A 19,084-nucleotide genomic window follows, 5' to 3' on the forward strand; every position below is an offset into this window, starting at 1 on the left:
GAACAAAACAGTCAAACTTATCAAAGCCAAAGAGCAATTATTTTGAGTCTTTTTCAAAAGACTGGCTTCGTCATTCCACAAGGCAAACACACACTAAATCTCTGGAGATCTGTAGTTTAATTTCTCCTAATTTATCAGGCAAGGGTGGTTTACCAAGTTTCACTTATAACATAAGCGATGGTCAATTCAGAGAAGGCAGAGAGCTCACAAGAAAGTCGCAGCTTTGAATGAGTCTTGGCAATAAGGTCAAACTCCAGCTAGTGGGCACCACCTAAACACATTTATGAGCCACACAGTCTTTTGCTGGAACCAGATGAAAGTCACATCAATGTATGCATGATACCAGATGTTATTTTCTTCCACACAACAGCTACAATAAAAAGCTATTAACAGACAAATGAACAAGTGGCTGGGGAAACAACAGCTGAAGCAGAAAACTCTGATTTTAATCTTTCAGCAGTAAGCATGGGCTGTAGCTCAGCAACAACTTCAAGAAACCCAGACTGCAATCCCAACAGCAACAGTTCCAGAAACGCTAATGGGTCCAACTCACAGCTCAGCAAGAGCAGCAAAAGCCCAGTTGGCAGCCCAGCAAGAATGGCAGCAGCAATCCCAGAAGCAGCTGCTACAGAGACTCGTGAACGCAGGTGCACAGCCCTGGGCACTTGTACATCATAGCCATTCCCTAGCCAGAACAAACCATTTCCAGAGGTGTATCTGGCATTACAAATAGTATGTATTGGAATTATTGCTGAAGGAGAAATCATCCGAGGTTTTCAAATCAGTTGAATATTTTAGGTGGAAAGGCCTTAGGGGATGTTGCTGTAAACCATGAGGCTCTCAGACCCTCCACTTAGATAAAGTGGAGATCTCCATGGAAGTGCTGATGGTACTTTTTACAAGAGAAATGTCTCTCATCAAGGGTGAGGCCATGCACTGATGCTGGAAAGATTAGATAACTCAGTGATTCAAATATTAGCTTTACAGATGAGGAAGAATTGAAGAGACCTGTCAAGAGTCAGGGCACCAACGATAATGGTGACCAGGAAAGTACAGAGATGAAGATTTATAGATACCAGCTACTTACGTTAACAGTTTGTAGAACAAAAGGAGGCTACGAAAGTAGCTTCTGTTAAAGGAAATAAAATCTGTCCCTTTTCCAGCCAATCTCTGCCAAACTTCAAATCTCATTAGTCCTAAGATAAAAGGTCTAAGTCACAGCACAATAGAAATTTTCAGCTCATTGCAAAACTTCAAAATTTGATGGGACTGATTCATTGATTTCACAACTTAACACATTACTTTTTACAGCTCATAGGGGAGGATGGCTCACACAAATGGTCATTTAGGAATTATCATTACAGTTTTTGTCAATTAGTAAAGGACTCGAGGATTTAAGACTCTTCCCAGCCTCTGAGCTTTACCCACTCACAGCAAGCAGACCACTTTTCAGGTATTTGCAATAACGTGTGTCACATTTACTGCTGAACACCTCCAGCTTCACTGACTTCCCTGATCTCTGGCACTCCTCTGCAACTTTCAGCCACCTCCCAAGACATTCTTTTCATACCAAAAGAAATTACAGTACTTCTTCCATTGGGAGGATTATTAACGTCCATTAAACTCTCCTGCACTCCCAACCACTGAATGTCTTGCTTTGCCTCTCCCTCCTCTTTCCCCACTCTTTTCTCAAAATAACAACTTCCTATTAAGTAAAATCCCTCCTCCTGAACATAGCTTTAGTTTCCTCACTATCCACCCTCAAGAAAACTACAATTTTAACACAGAACACATTTTAAATACTTTGTATAGTCTTGCAAAAGTTTTATGCAGAGGACATATTTATCCTGAAAGAATTCAGAACCAAATCACTTTGGTCTAAAACAGAGGTATATTTGTGAGCACACAGGAGCTTTCTACATTTAAAGGGTGGCAGACCCTGGGATGGTCTAGCATTCTATTCTTTATCTATCTACCCATACACACACACATAGACATATATACGTAAACAGACATCTCCCCTCCCAGGGAGGAGTATAACTTATGTCAAATTTTGAAGTGTCACACTGGTATCATAAATCAAGCAAATACAACCTTAAAATGGCCAGCAGACAGAAGAGGTAGTCTGGCGCATGCTGTGAGGTAAGCCTGGAAGAACGGTGAATCTCGGAGTTGCAGAGGGTGAGCTTCGTTACTCCCCAGGGCAAACTTTGAAAAGGTCATGTCCGGACCTTTCCAGTCAGGACAGCAGAAGCACAAGTCTTTAACTTTTTCAAAACATTCTCATTCTGCAGCTATGATTCAAGAATGAATGGAGCTTGAGTTTACCACAAAGCTAAAATAATTCCGTAACTGGGGAATACAATATCCTTGCAGAATAGAAAAGTCAGTGTCAAGTGTCAAGCCCAACGCTTCATACTAAGCAAAATACAATTTGGATTTTTGGTAGTGCAAGCTGAGCCTTTTACACAAGAAATGTGATCTAACCTGTAGTAATCAGTCCTGATAGGTAAGAGAGAAATGCCTAGTTCATCTAAGCAGAAAGCCCCAAGGTTATGAAAACCTCCCTCAATTTCTGCTCATCACTAAACGACATGGTAAGGAACATGCTTTTTGACAGACCCTCAAGCTGTTACACAAAAACATTTAAAGATGCAGAGCTTTACAGTGAAAAATAGTCATACTGTATTTTTCTCCTCTAAGTCTGGAGAGCTGCCTATTCCACAAGACATACAGAAAAAAATATGGAGAGAGAAAAAATAATAATTTAAAAAAAAAAGAATATTAAGAAGAAGAGGAGGAAGAAGGAGAAAAGGAGTGTGGGGGGGGAAGAGATAGGGGAAGAGAAATGCCTCATAGGTCTATCAGGAAGGCAATTAGGAGCAGATTACAATTGATTTTCTATCTATGTGCTAACTGGAAATGACTATGCTTTGAGACCAGGAGGTAAGAAAAATTACTCTGCTTCTTGTTACACTAACCTCTGCTTTTGTTATATTCTACCTTTAACATATAATTTAGTAATTAAAATGAAGTAAGCGTCAATTCTTTCAAGCATAAAAATACAGGCTTGTTCAATTAATGGGTTTCTTGCTTTAAACATATGGTAGAAGTAGTACATTCATTGTAAATATTTGGCAAGCTTGAAGACAGCAGGCATTTTGAACATAACTATACATAATAAGAGATGTAAAGCATCACTATACAGTAACTTCAGTCCGAGGACAGAAACATTTCAGTCTCTTCATAGAAACAACACACTGCAGTCTTTGTATAACATCTGTTTCTTATGGTACCTCAGATATAGTTTCCAGTACCACAAGACAAAAACCAAAGTGTAACCACCTTAATCACTAATAAGGCCACTGGCTAGCTGCCATGGCAACAAACACTACGGAAATGAGTGAATGATGAAATCTCTCTTGAATAACTTAAAAAAACCCTTATCCATGACTCCCTAGCTACATGTGGGACACTGTTTCACAGAACAGCAAAAGCAGCAGAATAATATTTACAGAATAGGAAAAAGAGGAGTTTTACACCATAACCTTACACATCACACATTTTCTAACCTTCCTCTTCGTTACTATAATCCCCTCCCCCCCTTTCTTAGTATTGCCTCTTTCAAGCACTTCAGTTTTTAAGAAGTATTCAAAATACAGACTATGAAGACATCCATGACTGGAAGCCGAGGCTAGCAAAATTCAGATTAGGATGTGTTTTAATTAAAAAATAAAGCGCAACCAGTGAAAAAAACGACCCAGACTTTAAGTGTTCAAGGGCTGATTTTTTAAATTTTTTTTTATTATTATTTTTTTTTAGATTACTGGTTCAGGCCAGTATGGGTCTGATGCAGAAAATACCAAACAATATTTTATGACTTCTTTAATGAAAGAAGTCAAACTAAATCATACATCCCCTTTCTACCGAACACGGAGTTGCTTAGCCATAGCCATTTCTGAGTACAACAAAAACTGACCTGAGCCAAGCAAGTTCCTCATTTCATTTCACACTGACTTTGAATTGTCTTTTTCCAGCTCACTTGAAAAGTATTTTCAGCTGCATATAGGATGTATAAGATCTCACAGAAGAAAATCTCATAAGGTTTTTGACTTACCCAAGTAATAAGGAACAGTAAATAGGTTTCATCAGATATTGAACTGAACCTCCAATCTTTTCAAGTCTCAGTGACTGCAAGCCTAGTTCTCTTCACAAAAATAAACAGCTCTGGAACACCAATAATGTTTTTAAAGGTTGGTACAACCCAGGGAAGCAGGCAGTGAAATCACTCCAGCAGATTGTTGCTCAGCTCAGCAGTCAGCCTGAAATGCACAATCTACACAGATGAGTCAAGTCTGGATAATCCCTTCATGCTCTGTCAGGTTGAGAGTATGAGGTTTGTTTTTAAATTGCATACCTTCAATAAACTCCATTTCTCTTTACATTTACATTATAAGATGACTTTTTTTTAAGGCGTGCTTTGATTTGCAGTTGCCTAAAAATATTGTTAGTGGAGCTCTGTCTATCAGGACTTCATAAATAACAACTGCCTTTTTAAAAGGATCACAAATGGTAATGGTAATTGTAAGACCACTGAGTGCTGCCCTGTGGAAGTCTAGTTTAGTCATAAAGGTGTAATAACCATGTTGGACTAAAACCATAAATACGGCAGGGTTTGTGGAGAGATGAAATACCTTGAATTGGTTCAACTGCATCCACTAGGATTAAAAAAAAAAAAAAAAAGGAAGTTCCTGAATTCTGAAGACTAATTAGTCTAATTAATAAAGGGGGGGGGGGAGAAAACATAAAACCCTTTCCCTATTTTCCTAAAATAGTTGCAAATGTGTTTTATGCTGACATAACAAATTCTCTTTAAAATGACAACATGTTTGAATTTTTATCCATTTGCTACAGTACACTCTGTTGAAGTGTAACTCACCCTGGAGCATCACCAGGTAGAAAACTTAGTTCATTAAGATTTATCTAATACAGTACTGGAAGAAGTGTTATCATGAACTCACTGGCTTGCTATATGGGCAAATGCCAAGTGGTAAGGAGACAGTGGAAGAGGAAGTACCCTGTGACTTTGAAAAGCCAGACACACTTCAATGATTTATTTTCTTTCCAGATCAAAAGACGACGCTACTGCTATCTTAAGTATGCTGTTAATTGCATAACCCCAAGACCCGCAATTATGAATTATGTCTCCGCTTTGCAAACACAGACCAAGAGGACAAGACACAGTAAACAAGACATTTCAATACATCTGCTGCTAAAGAAGCATCGTCTACTGTTCAGTGGGATGGGTTTACTTAACCCAACTTTCAGCGACACCATCGCATAAGGGCTATCTGGCCCTATCAAAGCTACCAAACCAGAGACGTGCATGGGAGTGCCATACAGAACCAGGACCAGCTGCAGAAGGTGCTGCACAAACACAGCCCAGCAGAGTTTCCTCCCCCGGGGGCATTATAAAATAACGTCACCGCTCCACAAATACAACCGTACATGCCCAGCGTTACTCAGACATGCCTGCAGAATTGGGTCCAAAACACACAGGTGAATGAAAATTAATTTTTAAGAGAAACTGAAACTTAAAAGCCACAGCTGGATCTGAGAAAGGTGCAGCCAGTGCTTTTAGAGGTTTATGCCTATTACGGTTTGGCTAAATAGAGCAAGCCAACTTACACAGCTGGCTCCCTCACCCAAAGCGCGGAGAATAAGTCTCCACTGTTCTCCCAGAATTACTAAAGAAAAAAGAACGAAAAAAAACCCCCACCCACAAAAACCAACGCCCCCAACCAAAAGTTGGAAGCGGGAGAACGGCGGGGTAGGCAGAGTACCTGAAACAACTTCCAAATTCTTTCTCGGGCTCCCGGTCCCGGCGGGGACGTGCCTCCCCCGGGACAGCTGCCGCTCCCAAACAGCCGCGGGACCAGCCGAGCCGGCGGGCCAGCCCGGCGCTGCCGGGAGGCACGGCCGCTCCCGCCGGCTCAGCCCGCGGCTCCCGCCGGGGTCGGCAGCCACCGGCTCGACGAAAACTTTCCGCGCGGACGGGGCCCGGCCGAGGGGCCGGCCGCGGGGCCTGCCGAGGCGCGGGGCGGCCGGCGCCAGCCCGCCGGCCCCCCGGGGCGGCGGGGCAAGAGGGACGGGGCTGTCTCCTACCTCCCCGGGAAGCACCGAGCGGCGCCGGCCGGCGGCGGCTCCTCCCCGCCGCGCCGCGGCCTCCGCCGCCCGGGCGACCTCCGCCGGGCGACCTCGGGGAGGCGCCGGGGGCAGGGCCGGCGCCGCGGGCCCGTGTTGACACACGCGCCGGCTCGGCCCCGGCGATGGGCGGCGCCGGGGCGGGAGCGCGGAGCGGGGCAGCCGCCGCCGGCCACGGAGGGGCAGGGCCGGGCACGGCACCCCCCTCGCCGCCATCGCCGGGGGCAGCCGCGCACCCCGCCCCGCCCGGGGCCGGGTCTCCCGCGCCCCCCTCAGCCACCCACCTGCAGCCTGCCGGCAGCCGCACGCCGGGAGGAAGGCGGCCCGCCCCGCCGCCCGCGGGCGGGAGGAGCGGCGGCAAGGTCGGCTTCACCTCGCCTGCCGCCGCTCGCCTCATGCCCGCGGGGCCCTGCGGCCGGCCCGCCGGCATCCCCGCGCCGCCGCCGCCGCCGCCTCCCGCCGCGCCGCGGGGAGGCCGGGCCGGACCGGCCGGCACCTGCTGCCGAAAGCTGACGGGGGAACCGCCTGCCCCGGCCCGGCCCGGCCCGGCCCTCGGCGCCGCCTGGTGAGGGCCCGGCTCGGCCCGGCCCGGCCTTCGCAGCGGCCTTCGGTGGTGGGCAACTGAGGGACACGGGTCACCCGCCGTGTGGTGGATTCCCGCCGCGGGCGGCGAAGGCCCCCGTAGTTAGCACCCTCCCGAAACACCGAAACGTTACCGTCTGCGGCTGGGGCTAGGGGGGAGGAGGCACCGGCCTGGAGCGGTCTGGCCGGCGGTGGTTGCGCGGTCTGGGCAGCGGGTCCTCCCGGCCGGCCTGGCAAAGGTCCTGGTGCCATCTGAGGAAATCTCCGTGTGCTTGTGGACGTTTACTGTGCAAGCCTCCCCATGCCTTACTGCCCCTGCCTTTGCAGACGGGGAAAGGGAGGCCGGAGAGCTTTTTGCCAAGGATAACAAAGTCGGTCTGTGGCGGAGTTGGTAGAAACCTTAATTTCCGTCCCGCGTTCTAATTATGAGATGTTTCCTCCCACCCCGCAGTTACTTTTATGCAGATGAAGTAATCTACCTCTCACCATCCCACCCTGCCTTCTGTGCTCCTGCCGAGGCGGCTGGTTAGAAGACATGAATGAAACGCCGGTGGTGTGATTACGGCTCATGAGCCGACTGAGTGTATCGTATACAACATACAGCTATTGCTGCTCTCAGACTGGAAGTGTGTATTTATGATTGTTATTCGCTCCTATTCTACTACTGACGTTTATAAAAAAACTCTTCCGGTACTCAGCAGAAAATGAGCTAAATTTTTTTTAATTTTACATCTAATCTATGCAAATCCTACACAGAAGTATGAGCCTGAAGGGCCACTCTGCAGGGCTTATTCTCCCAATAATATGTGATACGTTTGCCTGGACAAAAGATTGTAGAGGAACAGGGCTACGTTGCTTTCCGATATATGCTTCAATAAACCCTCCCTCTTAGAGCTGACATAGTCTGTGAGAGCGATGGCATGATTTTGTCCGTTCAACTCATTCAGGACAAGGTCTGTTGAATTTCTCAGTGTATCTTATCCCTGTCTTGGGCATGAGTTTGGAGGGTTCAGCTCATGATGTAAGAGGCTGGCTCTCTCCTCTGGTTAGTTACTTAGCTGCGCAGAAGAAGTTTGAGACCTCTGCTAAAAAAAATAAAATGCTTGTTCCCTCAATCCCAGATGTGCTGTTGCTGTTTCAGAGTCAGAGTGGTGTCCAAATGCGACTGTGAATATTCATTTAATAGAGGAAATTGGTGAAAGCAAGACTAAAGAATTAGACGCTTGCAGTGCTACTTTTCTGCTTATTATGGAAGCCTTTCCCGGTGATTGAGGAGCATATGAGTCAGTTAAAAGCACTGCAGTGCTGGAGAAAGTGATTCTCAATTATCAGAATAAGAGAGAACAGAATAATATGGAGTGAAATTGATTTTGGAACTACTTAAAGTCACAAGACAGTTTCACGTTAACTTTTTTTTCCTTAGTACGCTATAGTTCCTGCTGAGTTTGTCTAAAGGATCTTTTTGACCTCATCTCCTGCTTAGAAGAGATTGTGATTCTGTAAATCTACAGTACCTTAGTAATTGATTGTGCTAGTTATAAGCACAAGTTAAGTCTGCTCAAATGTGAGGTTTACTGAGCTGCTTGATGTCACTGCATTGCTCATTGGTAAAACATTTCCCCTCTATTGCCTTAGGAAGCGAGTTGCTTCCCAATTAAAACAGATGTTTGGGAGTTGGAACCCAGGATTTTTCTGTCTTGTGACCACAAACACCAAATAGGGCAGTAGTACCTTGGAAAGGGAAGTTGTAAGTGTTCAAAGACTTTCTCTGGGTAGGACAGTCAGGGGCTGGGGATTCATACGCCTCCAGAACTTCCCCACATCTCTCTCTTCCTCGGGGTTTCGTTCCCCATTGTACGTCCACAGTCTTTCCCACATCACCATTTTTCAGGTTTTGGCTGAAACTCAGGATTTCCGTAGCTTCTCTGGGACTTTCACACATTGCACAACACTTCCCTGGTCAGCAAATGGAGGAAAAAGTTGTTAATAAATGAGAACACACTCGTGGGATTAATCAGTACTTAACAGCAAGAAAAGGGAAAACAGGACCAGCTGCCCCATTCTGAAACCAGAACCTCCTTTGTTTCCAGAACCTGTATTTGCATAACTACAGCATAACAATACAGAATAGCAGAAATTTATAAACAATACTTTTTCTATAAAACTGGCCTCCTATACATATAAGCTCTGATTTCCCTTCTGTCTTCTTTATGAATCTCTGTCGTCAGACTTGCTTTAGCAGCTTTGCATCAGTTACCTCTTTTTTTTAATTAAAAAACTGCACATTCATATTTTCAGAATTTCTTTACCTTCTCAATTATGTTGTGCATTTAATCTGCTATTTCCGCTCTCCCCTTATGAGCTACAGCTGTTTTCCATGACTTGAATATTTTCTGCCTGTAACCTAGAGAATGCCTCTTTTATTCCTGCAGTTGTCCAATGAGCTGGCCAGCCCCTGTAATTGAACCTACTCCTCACCCTCTCAGCCTGGGAAACCTGCCTTTCGTGCCTCCATCCACAACAGCCCACTTCTCAGGTAACCCCTGCCCAAAACTCTCTTGATCAGTTTGTTCTTGAGATTATCAGATATGCCAGAGCAGATAACTGATTTCAGCAGAATGTCATCACTGTTAGTGCCTGTTGCTTTTGTCTTCTTAAATAACTGCTGCTTTACTTGAAGATCCTAAACATTAAGTCTACTTCTTGCTGGCTTTCTGCTTCAGTCCTTTGTGTACCTTTTGCAGGTAGACCCTCATCCTTTCCTTCCACTTAACCACAGTTATGGTCCCTGGTTCCAAACTGACATCCTTGAAATATCTAGATGATCTGTCAGCTCTTTGTTTAGCTTCCACCTGGCATTATTTTCCCTTTCACCCACCACATTTTGTCCAGTTACTCTTTCATCTCAGAATCTTGTGCTGCTTCTGCTGTTATTTGCATGGAAAAGCCTACATACTTTATATGACAAAGCTGCTATGACAATGTACATTTTGTTAATTTATGTTACCACAGCAACATAAGTCATGAGTCATGCAAAAATGGAATGTTACATTGTTTGATCTTGTACCTTGGTATTCTGATAAAAAGCTAGGGAAATGTAGTCTGTGTGGAGCTCCTATGGAGCTGGGGCTTAACTAGGTAAATAGCTGTGCCTACAGAGTAGGTATCAATGGCTGGTGACAAAATGGGTTTACCAGGTAGGATCCTCTAGGAATCTAAATCCAGTTCTGGTGAGTTCTGGGAGGAATTATAGGCATGTTGGAGGAGGGGATTAGGATCTTGACAAATAGAAAACTGGTCTAGAAAACATAAGGCACAGGTTGGGGGGACAAAAGCAAGCTGCTGAGCCTAGACAGGTGTAAAAATTTGCACAAATTCAGGAAGAGGAACAATTGGTGAAAAAGTAATCTTCCAGAAAGGAATCTGGAGTCTACCCTAAGTCACAAGCTGAACATGAGTCAGCAATGTGTTTTCATGGCAAAAATAGTAAACATCCCAGGAAGAAGTATGTGTGGGAAGCAGTCCGTGGGCTCTATGCAGCATTGGTGGGACATCGGTGGAAGGGCTAATTTTGAGCACCATAGCTCAAGAAGTTAGTGAACCAACAGGAGACAGGGCAGGTGGCAACAAGAATGAACAGAGGACTGGGAAGACTAAAGGAGCTGGAGTTGTTTGGGCTAAAGAAAAGAAGGCAGAAGAAAGACATGCTAAGAGTCTTCATATACGTAAAGGGTCATTGCAAAGAGAAGGGGAATAATCTATCGTTGGTAGGGTAGGTAGGGTTTTGTAATGGGCTTAAATTGCATCAAGGAGAAAAAGCTTTTTTAATGGTAACATTAGTGAGGCACAGCTTTATATTACAAAGGGTATAATAGTGTCTCCATTACTGGATGTCTTTAAGTACATACTGGACAAATAGTACTATTGATCTGGCATTGGAATTGGAGGATGGACTACATGCCTAATCAAGGTCCATTCCAGACCTATTTTTCTGTGATTACTTGTAATCTGAAGCTTCTCATTAATCATCATTCCTTTACCCAGTCCCGTTGCACATTCTGTTTTCTTTTCAAGTAGGATCCCTAGTCATTCCTGTGTTGTTTGGAGGACAAAGTGTTTTGTCCCATTTTTCTCTGAGTGTAGTTGAAGACCAATGCCTTTCTCATTTTCCTGGCAGCCTGCAATGGACACAAGCTGGTGAATTGTACTGCATTGAGCTGCTGAGATACCTATGGTAATTTCATGTGAGTCAAACATGCAATAAAAATTATTTCGATGACTGTCAGACTGATATTGTCAGTCTGTTCAAACACATTCTCCATAGACCCTACAAAATGTTAACATAAATCTGAAATTCTTAAGACATTCTAGATAAAACTACTCAAGTCATAAAATGTTGCTGTATTCCAGGCCTACCTAATGCACACAATCCTAAATTCTCCAATCTTCACTGCCAGGAACCCATGGAAGTTTTTAATGTGAACTGTACTATGTTACTTATTTTCTAGGCTTGGTTTGGTTTTGCGAAGTCTTGTATATTTAAAAAAATGTAGTTTAACATTCACTTCTACGTTTCAATTTAAAATAAATAGCTTATACCAAGAACAATTGGCATTTGTTTACTTGGCAGATCTGATCAACAGACAGCATTCCTGATAGGTTTTCTATTTTTCCAACCATGTTATCTATTCTAATTAGGTATTACTCCTTTCTACAAACTTTTGCTGTTATAACCTTAAATCAGCATGTCTCTGGGAGCAGACCCATGCACATCTTGGGCACCCTAGAATAAAAAAGTTATTGCAATAATTGCCAATGCTGAATACATTTATTTGCTGAACTTTTAAAGACAATGTTCATCATGAGTTTAAACCTACCCCTTTGCCTCTTAAGGACAACTTTGGCAAATTGTATAGTCATTTTATCCTTTCAGAGAATGAGGATTTTCTTCCTGTAACTGATTTCTTGTTAAAGATTAATAATGTGCTTTTCTATGCAGAACACATATTGCCCATATACCTGTGCTGATCAACATATTCATAGGTGATGTGGAAGAAGAGGCAGGGAATGAAGTGGCAAAATTTCATTATAATATTTGGTTTCTCAAGATCATAAGAACTAAAATCCAACAATGAAGTACCATTGACTTCATGTGAGGCAGAGGACATTGGAGTTGTAATGAAAATGTCATTGTTCAGCTGTGGCTGAAAGAAATAGATATTAAGAAAAGAATAGGAAACAGAAAGCATCATTATGCCACTGTTCATGGTGCTTCAGTTTTTTGAATGCTGCAAGCAGCTTTTGCCTTCATATCTCCATAGAGATACAGTAGAACTAGAAAAGAGTGATAAGGATGATCAGGGATATGGGACAGCTTCTCCATGAAGTGTGGCTGAATAGATAAGACTCTTCAGCCTGAAAAGGACAGCCAAGAGAGGGTATGAGAGGGATCTGTAAACCATGGATGGCACAAACCCCATGACTTGAGTACCTGCCTTTCTTAATATAGGAGTTAGGGAACATCAGATTAAATTGTCAGATGTCAGGTTTCAGAGAGACAAAAGGAGAAATTCCCTGAAACTACCAGTGTTTTCAAAAAGCAAGTGGATATGTTCATGGAATAAAAATCCATCTAGAGCCATTAAAAACTAAAGTGCAGAGATCTCTGCTTCAGCAAATCCCTAAGATAGCCCCAAGCGCCAAGTTCCAGCCCTGCTGGAGCCTTTATACATTTGTTTAGTTCTTGTGTTTGGCAGAGGATGTCTTCAGCTGGCCACTGTCAGAGAGAGGTCCTGGGCTGGACCGAGACACGTGTCCCAGTGTGAGCATTCTTACTTTGTTGTTTATTAGCCTGCTCACTGAGAAAGCTCTGAAACCCTTTGCCTTGTCTGGGGCTGTGCTTCTGCAACCTTGCAGCACTGCGGGAGACACTTAGCCTGGGAAGTGATCAAAAGAATAAGCAGGAGGCAGAAATCTGCCTTTGATAAGTCAAAGCTTTTTTTTTTTTTAATTTTTTGGTTTTTGGGGTTTTTTTTAGTAAAAAGAAGATTGCCTCCCACATTCATGGACACAGACAAGCATGGACAGATGCCTGACTCCATTATTACCTTCTCCTTCATCATGAAAAAGCCAAGCAAAATCCTAAGGCACTTTAAGGCCACAAAATGGGTCAGTAATGCTGGGGGTGGGGGAAGCAATGAAGAAATTCCCTTGCTGTGCCTGCTGGAGAGTGAATCAAGCGGATGCAAACCTACTTTCTGCAGCTGGGAGACAGCACTTGAGGGATCCCTGAAGTGGGTCAGGGTGGGGGTCATGCTCACTGTTCTCAAAATTTCCAGGGCATCAGCAAGAAGAAGTATCCTCTGTCAGCATATCCAGAAGTATGATTGAAAACTAGCATAGGAATCTTCTTCCCAGCAGAACACAGGAAAGCAAGCATTTGTTGTTTGAAAAAGTCTGTCTGACAGGAATATTAAACAGGCTTTCACTTAGCAGGATATGTACATGTTGGCTTCTAGAGACCAGGAAGGAAAGAAGTCACCTCAAGCAGCAGCTTATTGGAGAACTGTGAGACGTTGTATAGCCAGAGGAAGAAGGTCAGTGCTGAGGGATTCTTCATACCTATGATCCCCTTAAGGCTGGGGAGAGCACTGGGAGAAGGTGATGGAGAAACCCAATGTTAGCATAAGAAAAAGAATTTTGTCCCTGTTTTAGGAAGGTCTTTGTTACCTCATATATTCTTCTATTGCTACTGTCATGCTTTGGTTTAATGAATAAGTGTGACAAGGACATGGAAGTGTAAAATGCCTTCTTCCCATTTATTTACTATTGGGTGTTTGTATTTTGAAGCAATGAAATTTCAAACAAAAGTAGTTGCTACAGCATTTCAAGTTTTGAGTAAAAAACCTTAAAACATTGAGCACTTCTGGATGCATAAATTTTACAGAATTTTCATTAAGCAAAATGAACCCATCCCTAGTTGGGGTTTTTGATTCCTTGATTAGGAAGAAATTTTCACTCTGAGATTTCGTGTAGTTTATCTGAAAATATTTTAAATGCCAAAAATTAAAATGAAATAGCACTTGGGTGATAATTTTCAGATAATCAAATGCTGACCTTAGCTCTTTTATTTTCTTCATAGCTGGCAAAAATTGGCAGAGCCCTACAGAGGAACAAGCTCTTTTCTGCCCTTCAGCATCCAGTATGGCTCTTAGTTATATTCTGCTGTTTCACCTGACAGTATTTTTATTATAAAGCCTTGGCTGCAGTGACCATGAAAGGGTGGAGTTCAAGATCCTTTGGGCAGCAAGGAGGGCACACAGCAAGCTCACTGCCCTGGACTTCAGGAGAGCAGACTTCAGCCTCTTCATGGATCTGCTTGGTAGAGTACCATGAGATAAAGCCCTGGAGGGAAGAGGTGCCTAGGAAAGCTGGTTAATATTCAAGAATCACCTCCTCCAAGCTCAGGAGCGATGCATCCCAACAAAGAGGAAGTCAGGCAAAAACACCAGGAGGCCTGCATGGATGAACAAGGAGCTCCTGGACAAACTCAAACACAAAAAGGAAGCCTACAGAGGGTGGAAGCAAGGACAGGTAGCCTGGGAGGAATACAGAGAAATTGTCCGAGCAGCCAGGGATCAGGTTAGGAAAGCCAAAGCCCTGATAGGATTATATCTGGCCAGAGACATCAAGGGCAGCAAGAAAAGCTTCCATAGGTACATCGGTGATAAAAGGAAGACTAGGGAAAATGTGGGCCCCCTCCAGAAGGAAATGGGAGACCTAGTTATCCAGGATATGGAGAAGGCTGAGGTACTCAGTGACTTTTTTGCCTCAGTCTTCACCAGCAAGTGCTCCAACCACACTGCCCAACAGATGTAACAACAGATGTAATCTGCCTGGACTTGTGCAAAGTGTTTGACACCGTCCCACACAACATCCTTGTCTCCAAATTGGAGAGGCGTGGATTTGACGGATGGACCACTCGGTGGATAAGGGATTGGCTGGATGGTCGTACTCAAAGACTCAACAGCCTGATGTCCAAGTGGAGAGCAGTGACAAGTGGCGTTCCTCAGGGGTCGGTATTGGGACTGGCACTGTTTAACACCTTTGTTGGCAACATGGACAGTGGGGCAAGTTTGCTGATGACACCGAGCTGTGTGGTGCGGTCAGCACGCTGGAGGGAAGGGATGCCATCCAGAGGGACCTTGACAGGCTTGAGAGGTGGACCCATGCAAACGTCATGAAGTTCAACAAGGCCAAGTGCAAGGCCCTGCACATGTGTCTGGGCAATCCCAAGCACAAATACAGGCTGGCAGAGAATGGATTAAGAGCAGACCTGAGAAGAAGGACTTGGTGGTGCTGGTTGATGAGAAGCTCAACATGAGCCAGCAATGTGTGTTTGCAGCCCAGAAAGCCAACCATATCCTGGGCTGCATCAGAAGAAGTGTGACAACCAGGTCGAGGGAAGGGATTTTCCCCCTCTACTCCGCTCTCGTGAGACCGCACCTGGAGTACTGCATCCAGCTCTGGGGTCCCCAACATAAGAAGGACATGGACCTGTTGGAGCGAGTCCAGAGGAGGGCCATGAAGATGATCAGAGGGCTGGGGCACCTCTCCTGTGAAGACAGGCTGAGAGAGTTGGGATTGTTCAGCCTGGAGAAGAGAAGGCTCCGGGGAGACCTTATAGCAGCCTTCTAGTACATAAGGGGGCCTACAAGAAAGCTGGAGAGGGACTTTTTACAAGGCACTGGAACAAGTTGCCCAGAGAGGCTGTGGATGCCCCATCCCTGGAAACATTCAAGGTTGGGCTGGATGGGTCTTTGAGCAACCTGGTCCAGTGGAAGGTGTCCCTGCTCATGGCAGGGGGGGTTGGAACTAGATGATCTTTAAGGTCCCCTCCAACCCAAAGCATTCTATGATTCTATAGTAAGTTTTATAGCTCAGTGCCATGGGTGGTCGGTGCTTTTGTAAGATGAAGTTATACCATTTTGTTTCCTTCATTTTGGTAAAGTCTGATCTTACTGACGCAAAAAAAAAGAATCAATGCTTGTGCGTTTTTTTCCTGGGGGGTGGTGGTATTATTTTGTATATAGTTCTGCTTCACGATGGCTCAGAAGTGAACACAACAGTTACCACAGATGAACAAAATGACTTTCGGTTGCAGCAAGGAGTTGTTTTTTTCAAGAACTGTGCAATTTGGCCAAAAGCTGCTAACTACACACTACCATTTTCTTAGTGGTTTTGTGTATCATTAATGAGATAGCAGTAATACCTTCTCTTCTAATGGCTGCTGTTCTTTATACCTCATCTCCTGGGATATGAGAATCTCTACTTTCTTTATTCCTTCCATTTATATAATTCTTCTGCCCCCTTTTTTTGAACAAAATCCTGAAACAAACAACCATTAAATAGTCTCAGTATTTATTTATTCATTGTGTTTGAGATAGCAATACTATGATAGCTGGGACTGCGCATCCATGTTCTCAGATTTTGGTTCACTTTGATTTCAAAAACTGGAAAAGTTTTTGAACCAATAGAACGGTTTCCAGTGTCTGTATTTTAGTTGGGAGGCAATAATGACTATGCACTCACCTTTTAGTCCGCTTCAGTCTTTGAATCTCTTGAGGCCTATTTCCCCCATTCCTGGCCACCCTTGTATGTCCTTATAAGCAGAATCATAGAAATCATAGAAAATATTATGAGAAGAGACATCATTTGGCCCATCTTTATACGCCACAGCAGGATCATCTCCACATAAATTAGTCCTGAAGGTGTTTGTCCTATTTCTTCTTGAGAGTGCCTGATGATGGAGACCCCATATACTGTGTAGGCAAAATGCTCCAGCACTTACTGGTCTGTACTGTTTGAATAATTTCCCTGGGAAATGTCTTTCAAATAGTCATCGTGGGATTAATTCTCTAAGTGTAGATGTCTACAGGTATATATCTACAAATACTATAGGTTTCTAAGTTTCTGCTGGAAGAAGTGGAGATCTGGATGTTGATTCAGTTGTCTACAGATAGGCTTTTAGAGCCGTCTGAGATGGAAAGAGCAACCCTAATGTCTAACCTGTATCAAAAGCCATTTCGCTCTCTCCCATCCATAGGACAGGTACAGAGTGCAATTTATTCCTTTCCTCTTTGTTGTACCCTTTACCCTTATTTATCATGTTGCCTCTCAACCTATATAGGCTAAACAAGTCCACTATTTCGTTAAACACTGTTTATTCTCAAATCATCCCTTTTGTTCCTCTTTGGACTCCTTCCAGCTAGTTCACATAGTTCTTATAATAAGGAACTCGAAACTAAACATGTGGTGGAAGAGAGACTGCATGGCATTAAATGTACACTGTGTGAACCCCAGCTTATCTTTTAGGGCAGTGGGTGGGGAACTTGGAGGAAAAACTCTCTTCCGTTACATCACCATTGAAGCAAAAAGTAGTACATGCAGCTGTGTAGTGCTCACTTCAGGCTATACTTACTGTAAAGCTGAGCACTGGATATCAGTGAGCCACAAGGCCTGGTAGGAGAGTATCAGAATCAGAAAGCATCATGTCAGCAAAAGTGTGCTGGCTGTTACTTGATGATTTATGTCTACAATGCTTTAAAAAAGATGCTTGCAAAAATAAGATGCCAGAAGTGCTCTTAAGAAACTTTATCCCGTCGATCACTAGTTTAAGAAAGTATTGCCTTCAGTGTTGGAAGTTGTGGAGTAAATTTTCAAGTTCACATGTGGGGGAGGAATACTGAGAGGATTTTTTGCATATATCTAAAAAGCAAGTTGATCTAAAAATATGCTCCATTGTAGCTCGGTGTTCAGAAATATTACTCTCTTCAGTTCTATTTTTATAAACAGCTTCAATGATTTATAATAGTTCCTTAAAAAAATTCCTTATTACTGTAGTACATCTTATGATGGAGGATAATTGTTTCTGAATCTTTTAATTGTTCATGTGTCAATCAATCTACAAGAAACTTAGAACAGTTTTTTGAGAATAACTGAACAAACTTCAAGTGGAGAGAGTTGTCTGAGGTCAAAGGAAATACAAAGAAAATACAAATGACCAGACTGGCAATAGGACTGTGGGAGAATGCAGGAGTATCTGCAAAGAGCATTTGTGGAAAATCCATACCACTTTGATCATATCTTGATTTTAATAGCATTGTGATACTAATGATGACCATAATGCACATGTAACCTGGGATTCTGAATTTCACATGAATATCATTGGTTTAGAGAAATCATCACATTTTGAAAGATAGAAACCAAGATAGAAGATAGAAAGTTTACTTCACATGCTGTTGCCACTGTTCATCTAGAAACATCATATTTAACTCCTGCTACTTTGATGTTCTGGGTTCAATATCATCTGAGAGGAAAGATAGGACATTCTCTTCTCTGTGGAGATAGAACTGAACTAGTTTTTCAAGTCTGAACTGTTCTTGCACCTTGAGATCCTCAGGGCAGAGCCCACTGAAGGTTTGGAGTGGGCTTTTTGATCAGTTGTTTTGATGCAGAGTCAAGATCCTGGCTGTCTCAGCTATGGCATGTGACTTGACACATGGACTGAAGGCTTTTATGTTAAAAACCTTGTGAGAATTAGTTGGGTTTGTGATTCTGAAATTGAAGACCAATCAACATCTTGACTGGATACCCTCTGCTTTATGATATTGTATAATAATATGTAAGATTTTCCACTCACACCATATATTGCAAAGTACTTTGAATTCATATTGTTATTCATTAATAAACCTCTCCTGGAGTATTCTCTTACTATTATTACTGCTACTTGATATCATTTTAAAATTAAATTATTGGCAAATCAGAATCAGTTTATTATGATGTGCTAACTGCTTCTAAGTTTCTCCATGGCCTTTCAGGTATGAGTTTTGTCTTTATAAAGCTTTACATTGTTCAGGACTTGCTGACATAAAGGACAACCTGCTTCTTCCAGTTATTCAATTATTATTTATTGTTTGTATTATTGTTACACTTAAAGGCTTATTTAGTAGTAGATCGAGGACTTGTTCTAGATGTTGTGCAAACACAGAATGAAAATAGTATCTCTGTCCCATCCATAGCACATAACTTAGAACAAGAGAAGATAGGCAGATGCCACAATCAGAGGCATGTGATCTGAACAACCATTGGTTTTGGAGATATGAAATGAGATATATCTAGATTTATATGTAGACAATTCCATTTTTCTCATTTGAAAGTGACTTTTCTACTGAAACTGTGTGGTGAAAAACCCCAAATAATCCAAATTGAATTGAAATCTCTTTTTAAACCCAAGTAA

At 43.2% G+C, this 19,084-nt stretch overlaps 1 protein-coding gene and 2 long non-coding RNA genes across 5 annotated transcripts in view; 2 read left to right on the top strand and 1 right to left on the bottom strand.

Moving 5' to 3' along the window:
* Nucleotides 1-6,254, bottom strand: part of ZC3H12C (zinc finger CCCH-type containing 12C) — a 45,924-nt gene extending 39,670 nt beyond the window's left edge. The window contains exon 1 of one of the 3 annotated variants that reach the window (XM_069808231.1): nt 6,166-6,254. The gene's annotated coding sequence lies outside the window, so the exon portion shown is untranslated. Of the gene's footprint in view, nt 1-4,117; nt 4,320-5,843; nt 6,134-6,165 lie in introns of those variants that run through there. The other 2 variants (XM_009918685.2, XM_069808230.1) reach the window with 2 other exon arrangements.
* A 531-nt stretch (nt 6,255-6,785) lies between these two features.
* On the top strand, nt 6,786-11,030 carry LOC138690152 (uncharacterized). Its single transcript, XR_011328970.1, has 3 exons — nt 6,786-7,412; nt 9,219-9,322; nt 10,964-11,030. It is a non-coding gene; the product is annotated as an uncharacterized lncRNA (long non-coding RNA).
* Nucleotides 11,031-12,605: 1,575 nt separating this feature from the next.
* LOC138690153 (uncharacterized) lies at nt 12,606-18,559 on the top strand. The gene is made up of 2 exons (XR_011328971.1): nt 12,606-13,382; nt 13,928-18,559. It is a non-coding gene; the product is annotated as an uncharacterized lncRNA (long non-coding RNA).
* The last annotated feature ends 525 nt before the right edge of the window (nt 18,560-19,084 follow it).

This window comes from Haliaeetus albicilla, chromosome 20 (assembly GCF_947461875.1).
Source record: "Haliaeetus albicilla chromosome 20, bHalAlb1.1, whole genome shotgun sequence".
Lineage (NCBI taxonomy): Eukaryota > Metazoa > Chordata > Aves > Accipitriformes > Accipitridae > Haliaeetus > Haliaeetus albicilla.